Source organism: Panulirus ornatus, chromosome 8, assembly GCF_036320965.1.
Source record: "Panulirus ornatus isolate Po-2019 chromosome 8, ASM3632096v1, whole genome shotgun sequence".
Classification (NCBI taxonomy): Eukaryota; Metazoa; Arthropoda; class Malacostraca; order Decapoda; family Palinuridae; genus Panulirus; species Panulirus ornatus.
In genome coordinates this window covers 20,697-45,194 of record NC_092231.1, presented here as the reverse complement: position 1 = coordinate 45,194, position 24,498 = coordinate 20,697, and the positions used below count along the sequence as shown (strand labels likewise).

The 24,498-nt window shown below is 40.4% G+C and overlaps 1 protein-coding gene across 11 annotated transcripts in view; it reads right to left on the bottom strand.

The window, feature by feature from the left end:
* Nucleotides 1–22,980, bottom strand: part of LOC139749717 (uncharacterized) — a 70,440-nt gene extending 47,460 nt beyond the window's left edge. For 3 of the 11 annotated variants that reach the window (XR_011713023.1, XM_071663869.1, XM_071663868.1), the window contains exons 1-3: nucleotides 16,072–16,236; nucleotides 3,430–3,618; nucleotides 2,311–2,437 (exon numbers count right to left, since the gene is read on the bottom strand). The gene's annotated coding sequence lies outside the window, so the exon portion shown is untranslated. Of the gene's footprint in view, nucleotides 1–2,310; nucleotides 2,499–3,429; nucleotides 3,619–14,896; nucleotides 15,042–15,727; nucleotides 15,789–15,978; nucleotides 16,024–16,071; nucleotides 16,237–22,851 lie in introns of those variants that run through there. The other 8 variants (XM_071663874.1, XM_071663870.1, XM_071663871.1 and 5 more) reach the window with 6 other exon arrangements.
* Nucleotides 22,981–24,498: the final 1,518 nt, after the last annotated feature.

Here is a 24,498-nt window from a genome sequence, read left to right as displayed (position 1 = left end):
TGGCAGGTAAGCTGGTAGAAGTTGTGGAAAGTTTTAATCAAGGATGTAAGGCATGTATATGAGTAGGAAGTGAGGAGAGTGATTGGCTCCTTGTGAAGGTCGGTCCCCATGGTTGTTTGTTTATGGATGGGATGGTAAGGGAGTAAAATGCAAGCATTTTGGAGAGAGGGTCGAGTACACTGTCTGTCGGGTATGAGGGCCTGGGAAATGAATCAGTTGTTGTTAGCCTATGATACAGCACTGGTCGCTGATTCGAGTGAGAAACTGCAGATGTTGGTGACTGAGTTTGGAAAAGTGTGTGAAAGGAGAAAGTTGAGAGGAAATGTGAATTAGAGCAAGGTTATTAGGTTAAGTAGGGTTGAGGGACAAATTAGTTTGGATGTAAGATTGAAAGGACAAAAACTGAAGGAAGTGAAGTGTTTTAGATATCTGGGAGTGGACTTTGCAGCGAATGGAACCATAGAAGCAGAAGTGAGTCACTGGGTGGGGGAGGGGGCGAAGATTCTGGGAGCGATGGAAAATGTGTGGAAGGAGAGAACGTTATCTTGGAGCAAAAATGATTGTTTGAAGGCAAAGTAGTTCCAACAATATTTTATGGGTGCGAGGCATGGGCTATAGATAAGATTGTATGGAGGAGAGTGGATGTGTTGAAATTAAATGTATGAGGACAATATGTGATGTGAGGTGGTTTGATCGGGTAAGTATTGAAAGGGTATGAGAGAAGTTTGGAAATAAAAGGAGTGTGGTTGAGAGAGAACAAGATGATGTGTTGAAATGGTTTTGCCATATGGAGAGAATGAGAGAGGAAAGGTTGACAAAGAGGATATATGTGTCAGAGGTGGTGGAAAAAAGAAGTGGGAGAACAAATTGGAGTTAGAAGGATGGAATGAAAAAGATTTTGAGCGATCGTTGCCTGAAAATACAGGAGGGTGAGAGGCGTGCAAGGAGTAGAGTGAACTGGAACGATGTGGTATACCAGGGTTGACGTGCTGTCAACAGACTGAACCAGGGCATGTGAAATGTCTGGGGTAAATCATGGAAAGCTCTGTGGGGCCAGCATGTGGATAGGGAGCTGTGGTTTTGGTGCATCACAAATGACATACAGAGACTGAGTGTGAAGGAATCTGGCCATTTTTGTCAGTTTTCCTGACACTACCTCGATGACGCAGGGGGTAGCAATGCTGTTTCCTGTGGGGTGGGGCAGTGACAGGAAAGGATAAAGGTAAGCAAGTATGAATAAGTAGATGTGTATATATGCATATGTCTATGTATTTGTATGTATGTATGTATGTATATGTATGTATATCTGCACGTATGAGTGTTTGTGTACATGTTTGTGTACATAAGCAGAAGCATTGGACATAGGGAGGTCTGATTATGTGCATAAAGTTATCGTGTGGCCATGTCTTTATCGGGCAGAAAAAAACACAGACGAAATCAACAAGAAACTAGAAGGTAGCGAATGTTGTCATGTATGTCGAACCTGTATGACAGTTCGGCATTCTTAACTCATAGTTGTTATCTGATATATTGGGAATGTTATAACTTGCAAGTTAGCATATAGTGTGCAATATCACTAAAGCTATTATATGGGGAAAGTCACTAATTGTGGCGGCAGCCCTGCGGAGTGAGGTCATGCGGGGTCGGGGTGGAAGATTCCAATTATGGGTACTCTTGTAATAATGTTTCGCTAGTAAGGAGCAAATCATCATATTGTAAGAATAACGTAAGAAATTAGCACATAAACTTACCCATGGCATGTATCATGAATGTAGCTGTAGGTTAATTATAGAAATGAAATAGTTAAACTCATAAGGGACATGTCCTCGTCCATAGCAGTTCCCTTATAAGATTAAGCCAAGTGCAAAATTCTTATTTTACGGTGCTCAAATAAGAACATAGAGAGACAATTTAAGTAATGACACCATGAAAATGTATCGAGTGTGGAAAAGTGACAAAGTGACATAGTGAAGTAATTAACCAGGGAAGCTGAAATGATCATCTTGGCAACCTAACGTGATTTCGGGTAACACAGTACACAGACGAGACTCGGTGTCAGTTAGAGAGTACCCTATCTAATTGGTGACAATTACTCAGCCCGGGGGATACCATTCAATATCCACTAAGAAATCCCGGTAAGCTAGCGCCTCGAATTGTTACAAAAGGTGTCCTTATAAAGTGTGCATGACGCGCCCCATGTGTCTACAAGAGACACTGATAACTTCAATTCCAACATGGCAGCCTGGTTGAGTCGAGCAGCTGTTTGGGTCGATCACCTAGTTGGGTCGTGCAGCTGTTTGGGTCGAATACCTGTTTGGATCGATCATCTGCTTGGGTTGAGCATCTGTAGGGCACCAGTTAAGGTCCCAGCTAGGGAGAGTCTTAAGGAATTGCATGAGGAGTGCTTGACCCAGCGTCACTGCGAGCATGGACCGACCTGACGTGGAAGACAAAGGTACATCGCTTGGCCACAAACACACTCTCGCCCAGAGACCTAGCTGCAGTTATCAACAATCCAGCCAGGAATGTTTAAAGAAAAAAAGTAACACGGTCAAGTGAACTGTTAGCACCAGAGAACAAAAAGCCCCGTGCAATTGTGAATTAGGATGTTTAGTTACTATTACCATTGTGTTAAAGTGCATGCCACATCATTTCTGATAATGATAGTAGCCTTAGATATTTAAACAACTGTGTTATGATGCATGCCACTTAGTTGCGATACTGTGACTAGCCTTAGATGGTAAGATATTCCAGTGACTGCGCACACAGACACATGTCTGTCAAGTTATGTGGCCTCACGTTATTATATTTAGTTATTAAATATAAGGTTACTGGCTTTTCCTTAGCCCACAGGAAAGTGAATAGTCAAAGTATGCTTGGCAGTCCACTGGCCTAGCTGGGTCATTAATGTCTTAATTAAGGGCTTTTACTTAAACCATGGCTATGGGCCCCCATGGTAATCTCACTTGGACATCATCAACCATCAATAATAAAATCATGATACAAAAGGAATGAAAATAAAAATCCCTCTTCACTCAGGGTTTAATTGTACAAGCTGAATGACAACAAAATCATCTTACCAACAAGGTTTAAATTTGGTACTGGGAGGATAAAAAGAAATATTACAGTACATTAGTTAATTCTCCTCCTTAGCAAAATGAAACTCCTGCTCTTATGGTTCAGCTATAACGTGTTGCTAAATGAAATTATCATACTCCGATGGTTTAATTTTCATGCTAAGCAATGGGGAAGATAATGGTAACTCTCATGGTTTGCATTATCATCTCCCTGAGAAATTAAGAAAAAAATCTCGATAAGGAACTTTTGCTGAAAGTACGTATGAAAAGGAGTACCAATGGATGACATAAGGCTGTTCAAGCGGGTAACATAATGGTCCTAACAGATGCAAGTGTCATTAGGGAGGCTCACCTGGAGGAGTGATCAACTCTATCTTGCCGCCAGTGACACACAGGTTGGGGACGATGGGGTAGCAGAAGTGTTAGTGGGACATCTGTGGAGGAAGGGGACTTAAAAGGGAAGCCGTGCCCCTCATCACGCTCCAGGTTCCAGCAGGGGTATGGAGCTGTCGACACCACCAGGTCCGCTGGGTGCACCTGTCTGTAACACACAACACACATGCTGTACCATTTACTACTTTCTGTAACATAAGTGGCCAAGTAATGCTGCATGCTCCTGTAACTGTAACATGCAGCAGGTGTTACGGTGCAGGCTTTAACATTATAAATAAATCTTAAAATATCTAGCAGTAACGTAACAACATATGAAAAACTAGCTGTAACACCAATTACAAATAAACTGCAACATATAACAGCGGTACCGACAAAACATCAGTAACCAGTTGTAACAGTAACTTCAAATTAAAATGTTAAAATAATGCTACATAATTCACCCTTACACTAATATCTCAGCAATTTCTTTCGTCTTTCACTTATTTTGCTGGTAATGAAATTAACAAATATGGCTTAAACACCCGCATGTCAATAAAGATTTCCCTGCCCAACCCCAGTAACAAGTGCGTATTCAACTCACTGGAACAATATATAATAGGCAATCATGTAGACCTAAAAATAAGACTCATTCGACCAGAAAACGGGATATCATAAGATTAAGCCCATGCCAGGCTTGGTCATGGTAATCTTCAACAACATGCAATGGCAGTAAACAATCCTCACACTACAGCATATGTGCCAGCTACACACTTCCGCACCAACAGAGTGCAACACCATCACACAAGCAATGGCTGAAGAGCGACGGGAAGAGCAACTGCCCCGGCGATAACCCTTGAGACAAAGTTCTGCAGGATATAATACCTTCTAATGCAATTAGGTTTAGGCATGTAGATGATGTTCTTTGTGTTTGGCCAACAAAGAAAAATTTACAATCATTTCTTCCTTAACCTACCAATTTAGAACCTTCCACCAACTTTACTTTAGAAATTCAAAATATTGGTATGGTATCATTTTAGATTGCCTGATCCATAGAGATGGAAACATGTTTAAGTTAAGCATATACAGAAAACCTACCAATGAATACTCATATCTCCACTATCACTCAGCTCAATATGACAAGGTTAAATTATCATCATTCCAATCTATGTTCCTTAGGGTATTATGTATATGCAGTCCAGAGTTTATTGATGAACTGGAGAATATACACTCCACTGGATCAACATTATCCTGGATTTGTATGTAGCATTTATGGATCTGGAGAAGGCATATGATAGAGTTGATAGAGATGCTCTGTGGAAGGTATTAAGAATATATGGTGTGGGAGGCAAGTTGTTAGAAGCAGTGAAAAGTTTTTATCGAGGATGTAAGGCATGTGTATGTGTAGGAAGAGAGGAAAGTGATTGGTTCTCAGTGAATGTAGGTTTGCGGCAGGGGTGTGTGATGTCTCCATGGTTGTTTAATTTGTTTATGGATGGGGTTGTTAGGGAGGTGAATGCAAGAGTTTTGGAAAGAGGGGCAAGTATGAAGTCTGTTGGGGATGAGAGAGCTTGGGAAGTGAGTCAGTTGTTGTTCGCTGATGATACAGCGCTGGTGGCTGATTCATGTGAGAAACTGCAGAAGCTGGTGACTGAGTTTGGTAAAGTGTGTGAAAGAAGAAAGTTAAGAGTAAATGTGAATAAGAGCAAGGTTATTAGGTACAGTAGGGTTGAGGGTCAATCCAATTGGGAGGTGAGTTTGAATGGAGAAAAACTGGAGGAAGTGAAGTGTTTTAGATATCTGGGAGTGGATCTGGCAGCGGATGGAACCATGGAAGCAGAAGTGGATCATAGGGTGGGGGAGGGGGCGAAAATTCTGGGAGCCTTGAAGAATGTGTGGAAGTCGAGAACATTATCTCGGAGGGCAAAAATGGGTATGTTTGAAGGAATAGTGGTTCCAACAATGTTGTATGGTTGCGAGGCGTGGACTATGGATAGAGTTGTGCGCAGGAGGATGGATGTGCTGGAAATGAGATGTTTGAGGACAATGTGTGGTGTGAGGTGGTTTGATCGAGTAACTAACGTAAGGGTAAGAGAGATGTGTGGAAATAAAAAGAGCGTGGTTGAGAGAGCAGAAGAGGGTGTTTTGAAATGGTTTGGTCACATGGAGAGAATGAGTGAGGAAAGATTGACCAAGAGGATATATGTGTCGGAGGTGGAGGGAACGAGGAGAAGAGGGAGACCAAATTGGAGGTGGAAAGATGGAGTGAAAAAGATTTTGTGTGATCGGGGCCTGAACATGCAGGAGGGTGAAAGGAGGGCAAAGAATAGAGTGAATTGGAGCGATGTGGTATACCGGGGTTGACGTGCTGTCAGTGGATTGAATCAAGGCATGTGTATGGGGGTGGGTTGTGGCATTTCTTTCGTCTGTTTCCTTGCGCTACCTCGCAAACACAGGAGACAGCGGCAAAAAAAAAAAAAAAAAAAAAAAAAAAAAAAAAAAATCTAATTGATAAATCCCTTAATTTGGCAAAAGAAAAAAAATCATATAGATAAAGCCAAACCTCCCTTTGACACCAAGAACCTTTTACTTCTCCCTTTAAGGAATAATCTTACATCATTTCCCATGTTGCATAAATCTCTAATGTACATGTTGCCTTCAGTAAAAACAATGCTATAAAGAATATCTTCATCAGGAACTCACCAGAAAGTTCTTCAGGCTGTATTTATAGATTACCATGTAAAAACTGTGCTGTTACACATTGGGCAGACTGGTAAGGAGCTTTCTGTTAGACTTAAGCAACATAAATATAATATAAGAACAGGACAAGAATCAATTGACTTATTTCATTATGTACTGCGAGAAATATAATCGAATCTTCTTATTAAATGCACAAATAATTACAACATTAATATTAGTGAAGGTCTAAACGAATTGGATAGCTTTATTGTTGATAAATTTTTTAAAGTTACCTTTCTTGTCCACAAAATAAATTCTATGATAAGCATGTTGCCAGACTTGAACGCACCCACCATTCGGGTAGTCACTTGTTTACCAAATGACGTAATAGCTACATCTCTTCGTTATATATCAACTGACTTACATTTCTTTCCTTGTATCTCCCATGATGATGTGATCATTACACGAAAGTGCACTTGGGAACTTAACGTGTTTTACTTCCCCGAGGATTAAATGGAATTTACTTGATCATGCGCTCAATTGTAATCTTTTCCAATGTATATATATTTTTTTTCATACTATTCGCCATTTCCCGCATTAGCGAGGTAGCGTTAAGAACAGAGGACTGGGCCTTTGAGGGAATATCCTCATATGGCCTCCTTCTCTGTTCCTTCTTTTGGAAAATTGAAAAAAAAAAAAAAAAAAAAAAAAAAAAAAAAAAAAATGAGGGGAGGATTTCCAGCCCCCTGATCCCTTCCCTTCCCTTTTAGTCGCCTTCTACGACACGCAGGGAATACGTGGGAAGTATTCATTCTCCCCTATCCCCAGGGAGGTGATAACAAGTAGTGGAGATGTGAGAAGGAGATGGAGTGAGTATTTTGAAGGTTTGTTGAATGTGTTTGATGATAGAGTGGCAGATATAGAGTGTTTTGGTTGAGGTGGTGTGCAAAGTGAGAGGGTTAGGGAAAATGATTTGGTAAACAGAGAAGAGGTAGTAAAAGCTTTGCGGAAGATGAAAGCCGGCAAGGCAGCAGGTCTGGATGGTACTGCAGTGGAATCTATTAAAAAAGGGGGTGACTGTATTGTTGACTGGTTGGTAAGGTTATTTAATGTATGTATGACTCATGGTGAGGTGCCTGAGGATTGGCGGAATGCGTGCATAGTGCCATTGTACAAAGGCAAAGGGGATAAGAGTGAGTGCTCAAATTACAGAGGTATAAGTTTGTTGAGTATTCCTGGTAAATTATATGGGAGGGTATTGATTGAGAGGGTGAAGGCATGTACAGAGCATCAGATTGGGGAAGAGCAGTGTGGTTTCAGAAGTGGTAGAGGGTGTGTGGATCAGGTGTTTGCTTTGAAGAATGTATGTGAGAAATACTTAGAAAAGCAAATGGATTTGTATGTAGCATTTATGGATCTGGAGAAGGCATATGATAAGAGTTGATAGAGATGCTCTGTGGAGGGTATTAAGAATATATGGTGTGGGAGGCAAGTTGTTAGAAGCAGTGAAAAGTTTTTATCGAGGATGTAAGGCATGTGTACGTGTAGGAAGAGAGGAAAGTGATTGGTTCTCAGTGAATGTAGGTTTGCAGCAGGGGTGTGTGATGTCTCCATGGTTGTTTAATTTGTTTATGGATGGGGTTGTTAGGGAGGTGAATGCAAGAGTTTTGGAAAGAGGGGCAAGTATGAAGTCTGTTGTGGATGAGAGAGCTTGGGAAGTGAGTCAGTTGTTGTTCACTGATGATACAGCGCTGGTGGCTGATTCATGTGAGAAACTGCAGAAGCTGGTGACTGAGTTTGGTAAAGTGTGTGAAAGAAGAAAGTTTAAGAGTAAATGTGAATAAGAGCAAGGTTATTAGGTACAGTAGGGTTGAGGGTCAAGTCAATTGGGAGGTAAGTTTGAATGGAGAAAAACTGGAGGAAGTAAAGTGTTTTAGATATCTGGGAGTGGATCTGGCAGCGGATGGAACCATGGAAGCGGAAGTGAATCATAGGGTGGGGGAGGGGGCGAAAATCCTGGGAGCCTTGAAGAATGTTTGGAAGTCGAGAACATTATCTCGGAAAGCAAAAATGGGTATGTTTGAGGGAATAGTGGTTCCAACAATGCTGTATGGTTGCGAGGCGTGGGCTATGGATAGAGATGTGCGCAGGAGGATGGATGTGCTGGAAATGAGATGTTTGAGGGCAATGTGTGGTGTGAGGTGGTTTGAGCGAGTAAGTAACGTAAGGGTAAGAGAGATGTGTGGAAATAAAAAGAGCGTGGTTGAGAGAGCAGAAGAGGGTGTTTTGAAATGGTTTGGTCACATGGAGAGAATGAGTGAGGAAAGATTGACCAAGAGGATATATGTGTCGGAGGTGGAGGGAACGAGGAGAAGAGGGAGACCAAATTGGAGGTGGAAAGATGGAGTGAAAAAGATTTTGTGTGATCGGGGCCTGAACATGCAGGAGGGTGAAAGGAGGGCAAAGAATAGAGTGAATTGGAGCGATGTGGTATACCGGGGTTGACGTGCTGTCAGTGGATTGAATCAAGGCATGTGTATGGGGGTGGGTTGTGGCATTTCTTTCGTCTGTTTCCTTGCGCTACCTCGCAAACACAGGAGACAGCGGCAAAAAAAAAAAAAAAAAAAAAAGAAAAAAAAAAAAAAATCTAATTGATAAATCCCTTAATTGGCAAAAGAAAAAAAATCATATAGATAAAGCCAAACCTCCCTTTGACACCAAGAACCTTTTACTTCTCCCTTTAAGGAATAATCTTACATCATTTCCCATGTTGCATAAATCTCTAATGTACATGTTGCCTTCAGTAAAAACAATGCTATAAAGAATATCTTCATCAGGAACTCACCAGAAAGTTCTTCAGGCTGTATTTATAGATTACCATGTAAAAAACTGTGCTGTTACACATTGGGCAGACTGGTAAGGAGCTTTCTGTTAGACTTAAGCAACATAAATATAATATAAGAACAGGACAAGAATCAATTGACTTATTTCATTATGTACTGCGAGAAATATAATCGAATCTTCTTATTAAATGCACAAATAATTACAACATTAATATTAGTGAAGGTCTAAACGAATTGGATAGCTTTATTGTTGATAAATTTTTTAAAGTTACCTTTCTTGTCCACAAAATAAATTCTATGATAAGCATGTTGCCAGACTTGAACGCACCCACCATTCGGGTAGTCACTTGTTTACCAAATGACGTAATAGCTACATCTCTTCGTTATATATCAACTGACTTACATTTCTTTCCTTGTATCTCCCATGATGATGTGATCATTACACGAAAGTGCACTTGGGAACTTAACGTGTTTTACTTCCCGAGGATTAAATGGAATTTACTTGATCATGCGCTCAATTGTAATCTTTTCCAATGTATATATATTTTTTTCATACTATTCGCCATTTCCCGCATTAGCGAGGTAGCGTTAAGAACAGAGGACTGGGCCTTTGAGGGAATATCCTCATATGGCCTCCTTCTCTGTTCCTTCTTTTGGAAAATTGAAAAAAAAAAAAAAAAAAAAAAAAAAAAAGAAAAAAAAAAAAAATGAGGGGAGGATTTCCAGCCCCCTGATCCCTTCCCTTCCCTTTTAGTCGCCTTCTACGACACGCAGGGAATACGTGGGAAGTATTCATTCTCCCCTATCCCCAGGGAGGTGATAACAAGTAGTGGAAGATGTGAGAAGGAGATGGAGTGAGTATTTTGAAGGTTTGTTGAATGTGTTTGATGATAGAGTGGCAGATATAGAGTGTTTTGGTTGAGGTGGTGTGCAAAGTGAGAGGGTTAGGGAAATGATTTGGTAAACAGAGAAGAGGTAGTAAAAGCTTTGCGGAAGATGAAAGCCGGCAAGGCAGCAGGTCTGGATGGTACTGCAGTGGAATCTATTAAAAAAGGGGGTGACTGTATTGTTGACTGGTTGGTAAGGTTATTTAATGTATGTATGACTCATGGTGAGGTGCCTGAGGATTGGCGGAATGCGTGCATAGTGCCATTGTACAAAGGCAAAGGGGATAAGAGTGAGTGCTCAAATTACAGAGGTATAAGTTTGTTGAGTATTCCTGGTAAATTATATGGAGGTATTGATTGAGAGGGTGAAGGCATGTACAGAGCATCAGATTGGGGAAGAGCAGTGTGGTTTCAGAAGTGGTAGAGGGTGTGTGGATCAGGTGTTTGCTTTGAAGAATGTATGTGAGAAATACTTAGAAAAGCAAATGGATTTGTATGTAGCATTTATGGATCTGGAGAAGGCATATGATAAGAGTTGATAGAGATGCTCTGTGGAGGGTATTAAGAATATATGGTGTGGGAGGCAAGTTGTTAGAAGCAGTGAAAAGTTTTTATCGAGGATGTAAGGCATGTGTACGTGTAGGAAGAGAGGAAAGTGATTGGTTCTCAGTGAATGTAGGTTTGCAGCAGGGGTGTGTGATGTCTCCATGGTTGTTTAATTTGTTTATGGATGGGGTTGTTAGGGAGGTGAATGCAAGAGTTTTGGAAAGAGGGGCAAGTATGAAGTCTGTTGTGGATGAGAGAGCTTGGGAAGTGAGTCAGTTGTTGTTCACTGATGATACAGCGCTGGTGGCTGATTCATGTGAGAAACTGCAGAAGCTGGTGACTGAGTTTGGTAAAGTGTGTGAAAGAAGAAAGTTTAAGAGTAAATGTGAATAAGAGCAAGGTTATTAGGTACAGTAGGGTTGAGGGTCAAGTCAATTGGGAGGTAAGTTTGAATGGAGAAAAACTGGAGGAAGTAAAGTGTTTTAGATATCTGGGAGTGGATCTGGCAGCGGATGGAACCATGGAAGCGGAAGTGAATCATAGGGTGGGGGAGGGGGCGAAAATCCTGGGAGCCTTGAAGAATGTTTGGAAGTCGAGAACATTATCTCGGAAAGCAAAAATGGGTATGTTTGAGGGAATAGTGGTTCCAACAATGTTGTATGGTTGCGAGGCGTGGGCTATGGATAGAGTTGTGCGCAGGAGGATGGATGTGCTGGAAATGAGATGTTTGAGGACAATGTGTGGTGTGAGGTGGTTTGATCGAGTAAGTAACGTAAGGGTAAGAGAGATGTGTGGAAATAAAAAGAGCGTGGTTGAGAGAGCAGAAGAGGGTGTTTTGAAATGGTTTGGGCACATGGAGAGAATGAGTGAGGAGAGATTGACCAAGAGGATATATGTGTCGGAGGTGGAGGGAACGAGGAGAAGAGGGAGACCAAATTGGAGGTGGAAAGATGGAGTGAAAAAGATTTTGTGTGATCGGGGCCTGAACATGCAGGAGGGTGAAAGGAGGGCAAGAAATAGAGTGAATTGGAGTCATGTGGTATACAGGGGTTGACGTGCTGTCAGTGGATTGAAGCAAGGCATGTGAAGCGTCTGGGGTAAACCATGGAAAGCTGTGTAGGTATGTATATTTGCGTGTGTGGACGTGTGTATGTACATGTGTATGGGGGGGGGGTTGGGCCATTTCTTTCGTCTGTTTCCTTGCGCTACCTCGCAAACGCGGGAGACAGCGACAAAGTATAAAAAAAAAAAAAAAAAAAAAAAGATTCATCTATTCATTATACATAATCGCTGTTACCCTGTCAGCGAGGTAGTGCCAAGAAACAAAATGAAGACTGGCTGATACACACACACATATATAAATACATAAACATCCATGTGTGCACATATACATACATATACATATCAACATATACATACACACACAGAGACATATATATATGCACATGTACATATTCATACTTGCTTGTATTCATCAATTCCTGTCGCTACCCCGCCCCACTGTCTCTAGCTGTCATGTGTAATGCACCGAAATCACAGCTCCTTATCCACCACATCCATGCCCCACAGGTATTTCCCTGGTTTACCCAAGGCGCTTCACATGCCCTGGTTCAGTCCACTGACAGCATGTAGACCCCGGTATACCACATCGTTCCAATTCAATCTAGTTTTTGCAGGCCTCTTACCCTCCTGTATGTCCAGGCCCCAATTGCTCAAAATCTTGTTCAATCCATCCTTCCACCTCCAATTTAGCCTCCCGCTTCTCCTTGTTCTGTCCACCTCTGACACATATCCTCTTTGTCAGTCTTTCCTCAATCATTAGTAAGTTCAATTAAAAGTTTGCATGGAAAAAAATTCGAGGAAGTAAAGTGTTTTAGATATCTGGGAGTGGATAACAAAACTGTCTGCTAGCAAATATTACTACAGCATCAAGTATTTGGATAAGTATATCAGTGAGCTGCTAATATCCAACATAAGGCCAAACAAAACTGAAAAGTACATCTCAAATTTGGTCACTGTACTTAGAAAGCACAATGAGCTAATAATAGAGAAGGTCCAGAAGAGGGCAACAAAGATGAGACCAGAATTAAGAGAGCTGAGTTATGGGATAAGGTTAAAGGCCTTTAATTTGCCTTCCATGAAAGAGAAAAGCATGAGGGGTGACTCGGTTATAACTTTTAGGTTTTAGACCAGATCTAATACGTACAGTAAACAGATTTTCAAAAGATGTTGGGAAAGAAAAACCAGAGGACCTATCATGACGTTAAGCAAGAAACTTTTTACAACCAATGCTAAGAAACAGTTATATAATATAATAATAGAATGAACTATAAGAGAACGAAGTATATCTCGACAACATACATAAATTTAAGAGGCTGTGTGACAGCAAAGAATATTTAAGATGGGGCCCCATGAGTGTGAAACCTCCATCAGTACAAAAAGCTAATTACGTACATACTCAGATGTAGGGATAGGACAACCAGAGGACATAACAGAACATCAAGCAAGAAACTCCTTAAAAAGATGTAAAGAAGTGCTTTTATAAAATAAGACCAGTGGATGATTGGAATAAACTGAAAGCATATGTGATAAGTATGGATAGCATACAGGAGTTTAAAAGGCTTACGATAGCGGAGAATGTTCAGATGGGGAACTACGAGTGTAAAACACCCCTCCTCATAGAACAAATAAGTGATTACAACTAATCACACACACACACACACACACACTGGCCTCCGTGGTGTAGTGGTTAAAGTTACTAACCATAGGCAAGCATAGGACAGCCCAGGGTCTGACCAGCAAGGGTTCGAATCATGGATATGGCAATCTGATACATGGTGGATAAAACTCAACCCAAATATCATGTAATGAGGATGAGTCAGAGTAAAAAGAGGCCTCAAAAAGAGAATCATCTAGCAAGAAATAAGGTGTAAGAATCTGTGTCAGAGTTCCACCTTAGAAAAGTTAAAGAAACCAGCTGTCTTAATTATTGATATTAGAATTGCATTCATGTGTAAGGAATAATTCAGCAAGATTTTTACATTCTACGAGCGGCGAAGATCGGAACATGATTTTCCAGTTTAGTCATGGCACTCTTCGCTACATCCTCATCATTACACAGGCTATCACCACTATATCCTCATCTTTACTAAGGAAGGTTCACTATATTCTTCACTGCACTCTCATCTTCACAATACCCTCATCTTCACTAAGCTAAATTCAATGTTCTTTTTGCACTGCTCCCTCATCTTTACATGCCCTTTCTTTAGAGGCCGGCGTTGAACCTTGATTTGGTCATCTTGTATCCACTACACTCTTCACTATACCCATACCTCCACGGCAAAGGCCATGATCACTATATCCTTGGCTAAGCTAGGTTCAAGGCTGGCCGTACACACACTCACACCCAATGCAACCATACTCTCAAAGTCACACACGCGACCTACACCGGTGAACGTTCTGTTATTGTCAAAATCCCATTGAAAAAGCCTGATTTAGAATCTAGCTTGCATCACTTTAGGGGCCAGGTAAAAAATGGCCATCTTCACTTCATCCTTACCTTTGCTAAACTATCTGTTCCATTACCACACACTCATCATCAATACATCCATCAAAATCATTACACCCTTATGTTCACTAAACTCCAACTTCATCCTCAGCACCCTTAACTCCACTAAATCTTTATCATCACAACAATCTATCTTCAAAATATTCTTTCTTCAGTAAGTGACTTCAAGGCTGCCAAAAGGTGAGCCTTGAACTTAGATTTTATCATTTTCTATTCATCTTACTCTTTCACTGCACCCTCACTTTCACTGTAAAAGTTGTCAGCGCTATATCCCTAGATTCACTAAGCCAAGTCCACTGTTTTCTTCTTCACTATACCTACATTTTCGAAGTTCCTTTGTAATATATTTAATATATTTTCCCCTCTATATCATTTTCAGAATTCCTTTATCTTCCCTTTCTAAAGATCAAGGGCAGCCTTGATCTTCAGAAAGAGATGATAGGGTATTCTGAAAATGAGGATGTGATGAGGAAAACATATCAAACCTTCACTGTTAAACTGGAGCCTTAGGTGGATCATATTTGAGTTATGCCAAAAAAGGCCATTTACTCTACACTCTCATCTTTACTACATCCTCATCTTCAATAACAAACATCACTACAATTTAATGTTCACAGCACCCTCATCTTTACCCTTGTGTTCACTCTATTTTTCACTATATCCTTACCTGTAGTATGATTCAAAGTCTGTCTAAAACCTAGTTTCGATAATTCTGTGTTCACTATACTATACCTCAATAATCCACTGTCTTCACTGGAACTTTACCATCTCTTCATCCTACAATATCCCTACTATTAAAAAAGCCGTACCCTTACTAACCTAAGTATCAAAGCCGGCCAAATAGCCATGCACAGAACATATTGACATAATTTCCTACACTGTCTTTGTTTTTTGGTAAAAAAATGGCAATTTTTTTTGACTGCTAACCGTAACTTGGATCGATTACTTCAGGTACTGATTTTGTTGGCCTTGATGAACCCTCCTCAGCAAATCTGTGTTCCTACTTGAGATTTATTAGCGTCTCCGTCTGCAGTCAATCACTGAAACAAGTCTGCAGTCTATCATTGAAATAAAAAGTTTCCTTCCTTGACATTACCCTAATATGGTGTCAGAGTGGGGTATGTTATGAACCCTTGTCTCCTCACAGGGTGATTCCTTCATGTAAAATGATAGTTCTTTTATTTCATTGTATTCCATACAGGTGTGTACCCAGAAAATGATCATGTGGGAAACAGCGAATTACGAACTCGCTAAGATGATATTGCAAACATCCAAAATAAGCGTTGTAAAAACACGTACACATAATAATCTAAAATTTCTATATACTGCGGCTATTGTCTAATGCAGTTATGTTAATATCATTGCACTTTCGATAATTTGGTGCTACTTAAATTATTTGGATGGAACATCAAATCATGTTCCATCACTAATATTGGCTGTTTTCATTAATATAAATGTAGCTGTTGTAGAAAAATCGCATCTAGCTCCATTTACTCTGTATTCATTAGAATGAATCTTAAAAAAAATCAATATTTCCGGCTTATGCTGGAAGATGTCCTGACGTTTTCAAAGGTTGTCACAGTTCGTCTGGACCCATTGTTTACATGGATCTGCATTTTGTACATGTCCCAGAGCAAGTAATTTTCAGTCCGTGTAATGTTGGCATTAAATATACACGGAACGACGAATCACACGAAAATTAATGCGAGAAGTATAAAACACTATTTCTGTATCAATCACATGAAGCACTCTTAATACCGTAAGTCAGAAGCCTCAAATGTTAAGCTTAGTATATGAGTAAACGGTCAGTGAACAAACTCACAGACCATCAATGAACTAACCTTTATGACCAATTATGTAAAAGACTTATGTGGCATGTTTCTCAGCCATTGAGTCATTAGCATTAAACTTATTTCTCCATAAATTGAAGGTCTTCTTTATCCTACTGTGGTAAAATAAGGCTTCATTGTATATGAACATAGTGAACCTGTGTAAACCGGTTAACTTACTATTCTACATTTAATCGGCGAATGACATTTCAGTGGGCTGCAAGGGAAACGTAATTACATTACACTATATCCTCAGCAAAATCTAGCTCTTACCTTATCTTAGTGTACTTCTTCGTCTTATGTACTCCACTGGATTCAATCAAAAGCTTTTGCTAATATTTATAAAATGTGCACGGACAGTTTATAGAATAAAACTCAACACAAACAGTGAATATTGATATTGGCGTCTGTTAGGTAGTAACAGCCACTGTCACCAGACGGCAGCATGTCTCGGGTGTTGCCATTCATGTGAGTTGCCACATTGTATATTTGTTTTCATTGCAACTATATCATTTGAATTAACTTTCTTTCAAGTTAATAAGTTTAGCATTCACACACTCAGGAACAAATACATAATAAATTCAATCTATCATTCATGTCTCCGTTCCGAATGTGAATCAGGTGCACTAAACTTAAATCGATAAGGGTTCATGGTCTGTCTTGGTGTTATAAATGCCTGGGAACTGGGGATATATATATATATATATATATATATATATATATATATATATATATATATATATATATATATATATATATATATATATATATATATAATGATAATAATCTAGTAAAATCAATTATAATTAATCAGTGTTTCCCGCATCAGCGAGGTAGCGCAAGGAAACAAAGAATGGCCCAACCACTCATATACACATATATAAACATAAACGCCCATACACGCACATATACATACACAGACATATATATATATATATATATATATATATATATATATATATATATATATATATATATATATATATATATATATATAGTGAGTGGTGGGATGAAGAAGTAAGATTATTTGTGAAAGAGAAGAGAGAGGCATTTGGACGATTTTTGCAGGGAAAAAATGCAATTGAGTGGGAGATGTATAAAAGAAAGAGACAGGAGGTCAAGAGAAAGGTGCAAGAGGTGAAAAAGAGGGCAAATGAGAGTTGGGGTGAGAGAGTATCATTAAATTTAAGGGAGAATAAAAAGATGTTCTGGAAGGAGGTAAATAAAGTGCGTAAGACAAGGGAGCAAATGGGAACTTCAGTGAAGGGCGCTAATGGGGAGGTGATAACAAGTAGTGGTGATGTGAGGAGATGGAGTGAGTATTTTGAAGGTTTGTTGAATGTGTTTGATGATAGAGTGGCAGATATAGGGTGTTTAGGTCGAGGTGGTGTGCAAAGTGAGAGGGTTAGGGAAAATGATTTGGTAAACAGAGAAGAGCTAGTAAAAGCTTTGCGGAAGATGAAAGCCGGCAAGGCAGCAGGTTTGGATGGTATTGCAGTGGAATCTATTAAAAAAGGGGGTGACTGTATTGTTGACTGGTTGGTAAGGTTATTTAATGTATGTATGACTCATGGTGAGGTGCCTGAGGATTGGCGGAATGCGTGCACAGTGCCAGTGTACAAAGGCAAAGGGGATAAGAGTGAGTGCTCAAATTACAGAGGTATAAGTTTGTTGAGTATTCCTGGTAAATTATATGGGAGGGTATTGATTGAGAGGGTGAAGGCATGTACAGAGCATCAGATTGGGGAAGAGCAGTGTGGTTTCGGAAGTGGTAGAGGATGTGTGGATCAGGTGTTTGCTTTGAAGAATGTATGTGAGAAATACTTAGAAAAGCAAATGGATTTGTATGTAGCATTTATGGATCTGGAGAAGGCATATGATAGAGTTGATAGAGATGCTCTGTGGAGGGTATTAAGAATATATGGTGTGGGAGGCAAGTTGTTAGAAGCAGTGAAAAGTTTTTATCGAGGATGTAAGGCATGTGTACGTGTAGGAAGAGAGGAAAGCGATTGGTTTTCAGTGAATGTAGGTTTGCGGCACTGGTGTGTGATGTCTCTATGGTTGTTTAATTTGTTTATGGATGGGGTTGTTAGGGAGGTGAATGCAAGAGTTTTGGAAAGAGGGGCAAGTATGAAGTCTGTTGTGGATGAGAGAGCTTGGGAAGTGAGTCAGTTGTTGTTCGCTGATGATACAGCGCTGGTGGCTGATTCATGTGAGAAACTGCAGAAGCTGGTGACTGAGTTTGGTGAAGTGTGTGAAAGAAGAAAGTTAAGAGTAAATGTGAATAAGAGCAAGGTTATTAGGTACAGTAGGGTTGAGGGTCAAGTCAATTGGGAGGCAAGTTTGAATGGAGAAAAACTGGAGGAAGTAAAGTGTTTTAGATATCTGGGAGTGGATCTGGCAGCGGATGGAACCATGGAAGCGGAAGTGAATCATAGGGTGGGGGAGGGGGCGAAAATCCTGGGAGCCTTGAAGAATGTGTGGAAGTCGAGAACATTATCTCGGAAAGCAAAAATGGGTATGTTTGAAGGAATAGTGGTTCCAACAATGTTGTATGGTTGCGAGGCGTGGGCTATGGATAGAGTTGTGCGCAGGAGGATGGATGTACTGGAAATGAGATGTTTGAGGACAATATGTGGTGTGAGGTGGTTTGATCGAGTAAGTAATGTAAGGGTAAGAGAGATGTGTGGAAATAAATAGAGCGTGGTTGAGAGAGCAGAAGAGGGTGTTTTGAAATGGTTTGGGCACATGGAGAAAATGAGTGAGGAAAGATTGACCAAGAGGATATATGTGTCGGAGGTGGAGGGAACGAGGAGAAGTGGGAGACCAAATTGGAGGTGGAAAGATGGAGTGAAAAAGATTTTGAGTGATCGGGGCCTGAACATGCAGGAGGGTGAAAGGCGGGCAAGGAATAGAGTGAATTGGATCGATGTGGTATACCGGGGTTGACGTGCTGTCAGTGGATTGAATCAGGGCATGTGAAGCGTCTGGGGTAAACCATGGAAAGTTGTGTAGGTATGTATATTTGCGTGTGTGGACGTATGTATATACTTGTGTATGGGGGTGGGTTGGGCCATTTCTTTCGTCTGTTTCCTTGCGCTACCTCGCAAACGCGGGAGACAGCGACAAAGCAAAAAAAAAAAAAAAAAAAAAAAAAATATATATATATATATATATATATATATATATATATATATATATATATATATATATATACGTATACATTCATTTCCCCGGGGACTCATAGGAATATATATATATATATATATTCTTTCTTTCTTTCATACTATTCGCCATTTCCCGCGTTAGCAAGGTAGCGTTAAGAACAGAGGACTGGGCCTCTGAGGTAATATCCTCACCTGGCCTCGTTCTCTGTTCCTTCTTTTGGAAAATAAAAAAAAACGAGAGGGGAGGATTTCCAGCCCCCCGCTCCCTCCCCTTTTAGTCGCCTTCTACGACACGCAGGGAATACGTGGGAAGTATTCTTTCTCCCCTATCCCCAGGGATAATATATATATATATATATATGGGGATAGGGGAGAAAGAATACTTCCCACGTATTCCCTGCGTGTCGTAGAAGGCGACTAAAAGGGGAGGGAGCGGGTGGCTGGAAATCCTCCCCTCTCGTTTTTTTTTTAATTTTCCAAAAGAAGGAACAGAGAAGGGGGCCAGGTGAGGATATTCCCTCTAAGGCCCAGTCCTGTTCTTAACGCTACCTCGCTAACGCAGAAAATGGCGAATAGTATGAAATATATATATATATATATATATATATATATATATATATATATATATATATATATATATATTATCTTTTTTATTTTGCTTTGTCGCTGTCTCCCACGTTAGCGAGGTAGCGCAAGGAAACATACGAAAGAATGGCCCAACCCACCCACATACACATGTGTATACATACACGTCCACACACGCAGTTATACATACCTATACATCTCAACGTATACATATATATATATATATATATATATATATATATATATATATATATATATATATATATATATTTTTTTTTTTTTTTTTTTTTTTATACTTTGTCGCTGTCTCCCGCGTTTGCGAGGTAGCGCAAGGAAACAGACGAAAGAAATGGCCCAACCCCCACCAATCTGGCTATTCCATAGCCAGATATATATATATATATATATATATATATATATATATATATATATATATATATATATATATATATATATATATTGTTACGAACACGTGTGTTTGTGTCCACGTGGTTCGTATATGTGTCTTGGTGTATCTCTGTGTATGACGTGTCTTGGTGTAGGGAGCGGCTTCTATCGGCCCGGATCTCACTTTCCCTGACCGTGTTGATTGCCTTAGTAATTATGTCTTGACCTAAACCTTGACCAGTCTTGTAGCACCCAAACGTCAGATCGACGGCGTCAGGTCAACGGCGTCAGGTCCAACCATGGGAACAGCTACGGTGTGTCGTCACGTGCGTTCGCTGCCGGCGTGGACAAAGGAACAGAGGAGTTTGGATGCACGCCACATATGTAGGCCGGACCTTAGGCCTCCTTCAGCCAATCAAGTCGAGAAGAGGGCGTGACAACCAGTCTCTTGACCTATCAAGGGCAATTGTGTCATTGTGACCTATAGTAGAACTAGGTGGCGGGTCGAGGCGTGGTTCCTGCCTTGCTGGTCATTCAGATAAAAGCTCAGACGATCGTCTGAGACCTTGATTCCTTCGCCAGTAGCGAGCCCAATAAGGTAATGTAGGCTTTCCCTGTCTCGAACCCCGTAGCCACCGCTGCCCTAGGTTGTAAGATGTTACTGTGTCCCGTCAAGTTTGACTAGGTTGTAAGATGTTACTGTGTCCCGTCAAGTGTGACTAGGTTGTAAGATGTTTACTGTGTCATGCCAAGCTTAACTAAGTGTAATGATATGTTACTGTGTCAAGTCAAGCTTAACTAAGTATAACAATGATGTTACTGTGTTGCGTCAGGTTAGCTAAGTGCAACGATTGTTTACTGTGTCACGTCAGAATCTAACTAAATGTAATGCTATCGAACAAAGTGTCAACGGAAAGAGATCTCCTGGTTTGAAATCTTATCTGGAATGTTAACATATGTTCAATGTTAAACTCATGTTCAGTGTTAACGTAAATGATTCGTGCCTGATTTATGTGTTCACCTTGTACATTTGAATTCTTTTCATTATAAGTAATTCTAACCTTGGTGTTTGTTTTAATCCTATAACGTTAAGATAGCGTTATCTTGAGTTGTGCTATATTACAAATCTACCGTCCTTGCAAAGACGAGGACCAGTAGAGTATTTGTAACATACATATGTTACTGGCGACCTTGCGATAATAAGTGCTGAGTTCGTAACAATATATATATATATATATATATATATATATATATATATATATATATATATATATATATATATATATATATACACACACAGACATATACATATATACACATGTACATAATTCATACTGTCTGCCTTTATTCATTCCCATCGCCACCTCGCCACACATGAAATGATAACCCCCTCCCCCTTCATGTGCGCGAGGTAGCGCTAGGAAAAGACTACAAAGGCCCCATTCGTTCACACTCAGTCTCTAGCTGTCATGTAATAATGCACCGAAACCACAGCTCCCTTTCCACATCCAGGCCCCACAGAACTTTCAATGGTTTGCCCCAGACGCTTCACATCCCCTGGTTCAATCCATTGACAGCACGTCGACCCCGGTATACCGCATCGTTCCAATTTATTCTATTCCTTGCCCGCCTTTCACCCTCCTGCATGTTCAGGCCCCGATCACTCAAAATCTTTTTCACTCCATCTTTGCACCTCCAATTTGGTCTCCCACCTCTCCTCGTTCCCTCCACCTCTGACACATATATCCTCTTGGTCAATCTTTCCTCACTCATTCTCTCCATGTGACCAAACCATTTCAAAACACCCCCTTCTGCTCTCTCAGCCACACTCTTTTTATTTCCACACATCTCTCTTACCCTTACATTACTTACTTGATCAAACCACCTCACACCACATATTGTCCTCAAACATCTCATTTCCTGCGCACAACTCTATCCATAGCCCACGCCCCGCAACCATATAACATTGTTGGAACCACTATTCCTTCAAACATACCCATTTTTGCTTTCCGAGGTAACGTTCTCGACTTCCACACGTTCTTCAACGCTCCCAGATTTTTCGCCCCCTCCCCACCCTATGATTCACTTCTGCTTCCATGGTTCCATCCGCTGCCAAATTCACTCCCAGATATCTAAAACACTTCACTTCCTCCGGTTTTTCGCCATTCAAACTTACATCCCAATTGACTTGACCCTTAACCCTACTGTACCTAATAGCCTTGCTCTCATTCATTTACTCTCAGCATTCTTCTTTCACACACTTTACCAAACTCAGTCACCAGCTTCTGCAGTTTCTCACACGAATCAGCCACCAGCGCTGTATCATCAGCGAACAACAACTTAGGTTAGGTTAGGTTATGTTGGGTTGGGTTAGGTTGGTTTAGGTTAAGTTAGTTTAGTTTAGGTTAGGTTAGGTTAGGTTGGGTTAGGTTAGGTTGGGTTAGGCTAGGTTAGGTTGGGTTAGGTTAAGGTAGGTTAGGTTGGGTTAGATTAGGTTGGGTTAGGTTCTGTTATATTTGGTTAGGCTGGGTTAGGTTAGGTAAGTTTAGGTTAGGTTAGGTTGGTTAGGTTAGGTTTGGTTAGGTTACACCCACATCAGTCCTTTTCAATACAATCGTCAATGCTCAAAATCTTTAGAACTTCGTCCACAATTTCCTTTACCCTCATCCTCCCTGGTAATTGACCAAGAGATATTTCACTTTCCACGGAGCAATTTTGACATTATTAATGTCATTCACGCCCATATATTTGATAACTACAGCCTCAAAACAGACTAAACCAATCAGAGTTATCTGTCTCCTTGTAGTAGGGTATACCAATCACATCCAGCTGGGTATGGCTGGTCCCTGAGTTGTCGCTCCCGCGAGACCAAATAATTAAATTCCCAGCGTGAAAGATGTTTAGTGGTACTTACCTTATCCTTAAATCCTTATACACAAGTAGGTAAGCCTCTCAGACTTCCGATGGAGCTGAAAACAGAATTTGGAAGCTGATACAAGAGTGTTTATCAAGCCACTCAGTCTATCACACTCACTCATTGTTTATAAATGAGATTAAGGCTGAGAAAGAAGCGTAACTCATCAAACTCTTCGCGTGACGACAATGACGACATATAGCAGCAATAGGAGAGTAGTCATTGGAATCACTTTAGTTAAGTAGTATATTCATAGATGGCAGGACTAGCAAAGGTATTGTTTTAGGCGTCGTCTACAACTTTTAACAAAACGAGCAACGTTCAAATCATGGCTCATAGCGGAACTCGTGGGTTTGACTCATCTTTTTCTATAGAGAAGAGAGATCGCTTAAATACTCACTTATAATTTGCAAAATTCCATAGATGAGTAGGCTATAAGAGAATTCATTTGATTTCCAGCGCAAGTATCATATAATGCATTGAATGTGCATGTGTCCTTCATTTGGCAGTGAGAAAATATATTTAGATTTGCAGTCATATATCTGGGCTAATCATTATACTCAATAACAGTGAATGCAAATATCAAAGGTATTACTGGTATTAGAATTTCTTTTGTTTAGCTCTACAATTACAAAGCTAACCTTCACACATACACACGGCTATATACTTATGTCGTATTTTCAGTAAAATATATGTAAATCTACAGTGTACATAGATCTTACCAAAATAAGCTTAAACTCACGTATATACAAAATACAACAAAGATCTACTATGGACGTTTGGCTTAAAATGATAATCATAGAAAATGGTAAAGATTAGTAATTGTAGAAAATGGTAAACTTTTTTAGGGGTAACAAACAAATGTTATGTATTTTATAGGTTCTAAGAAGTTGAGATACATTACTTTATATACATCGACTTGTACATCAACTTAAGTTTTATTTATATACCATCGACATATAAATTAGGTAAGATTAGGTTAGGCTAGGTTAGGCATGAAAACCATAAGAGTCTTGTCATACTTGTACGAATGCCTTTTTGTTGTTGGTTTGTTAGACGACGGTACGGGGAGACCTAAGTTTCTACCACGGCGCCTCGGCAAGTACATGCATCATGTCGCTTGGCCGTGCGCGTGCGAATCGTAGTATTAATGTTCGACCCCAATGCCGCCGCCGCATCAACAACACCAGCAGCATCAGTAGTATCCTTCTTCAATGCCATTAGACCCAGTCTAATGATATCCTTGGTCTGTCTTTTCGAAGACTTTCTTCTCCATATGGAACCGTCATGGCACCCGCTGCGGCACGGGGGAGACGACGCCTCACCGTTTATGGGTTGTTTTTCCTATTGAGAGTGCTGCCTGTCTCCCCCCCGACGCTTCAATGCAGCACATTTCCTGAGAATTCCACAAGATGGGATTTTCTCCTTGTTTTAAAAAGGGGCGGGATGTTGTGGTGGCACCCGCCCCAGCCAATTGTTATGATGATGATGAGACGGTAAGGGGGACCTAAGCTTCTACCTCGGCGCCTCGGCAAGTACATGCATGATGTCGCTTGACTTTGCGCGTGCGATTCATAGGTCTTAGTGTTCTACCCCAATGCCGCAGCAGCAGCAAGGGGGGGAAATTGGGTTGAGTTGAGAGCTGCG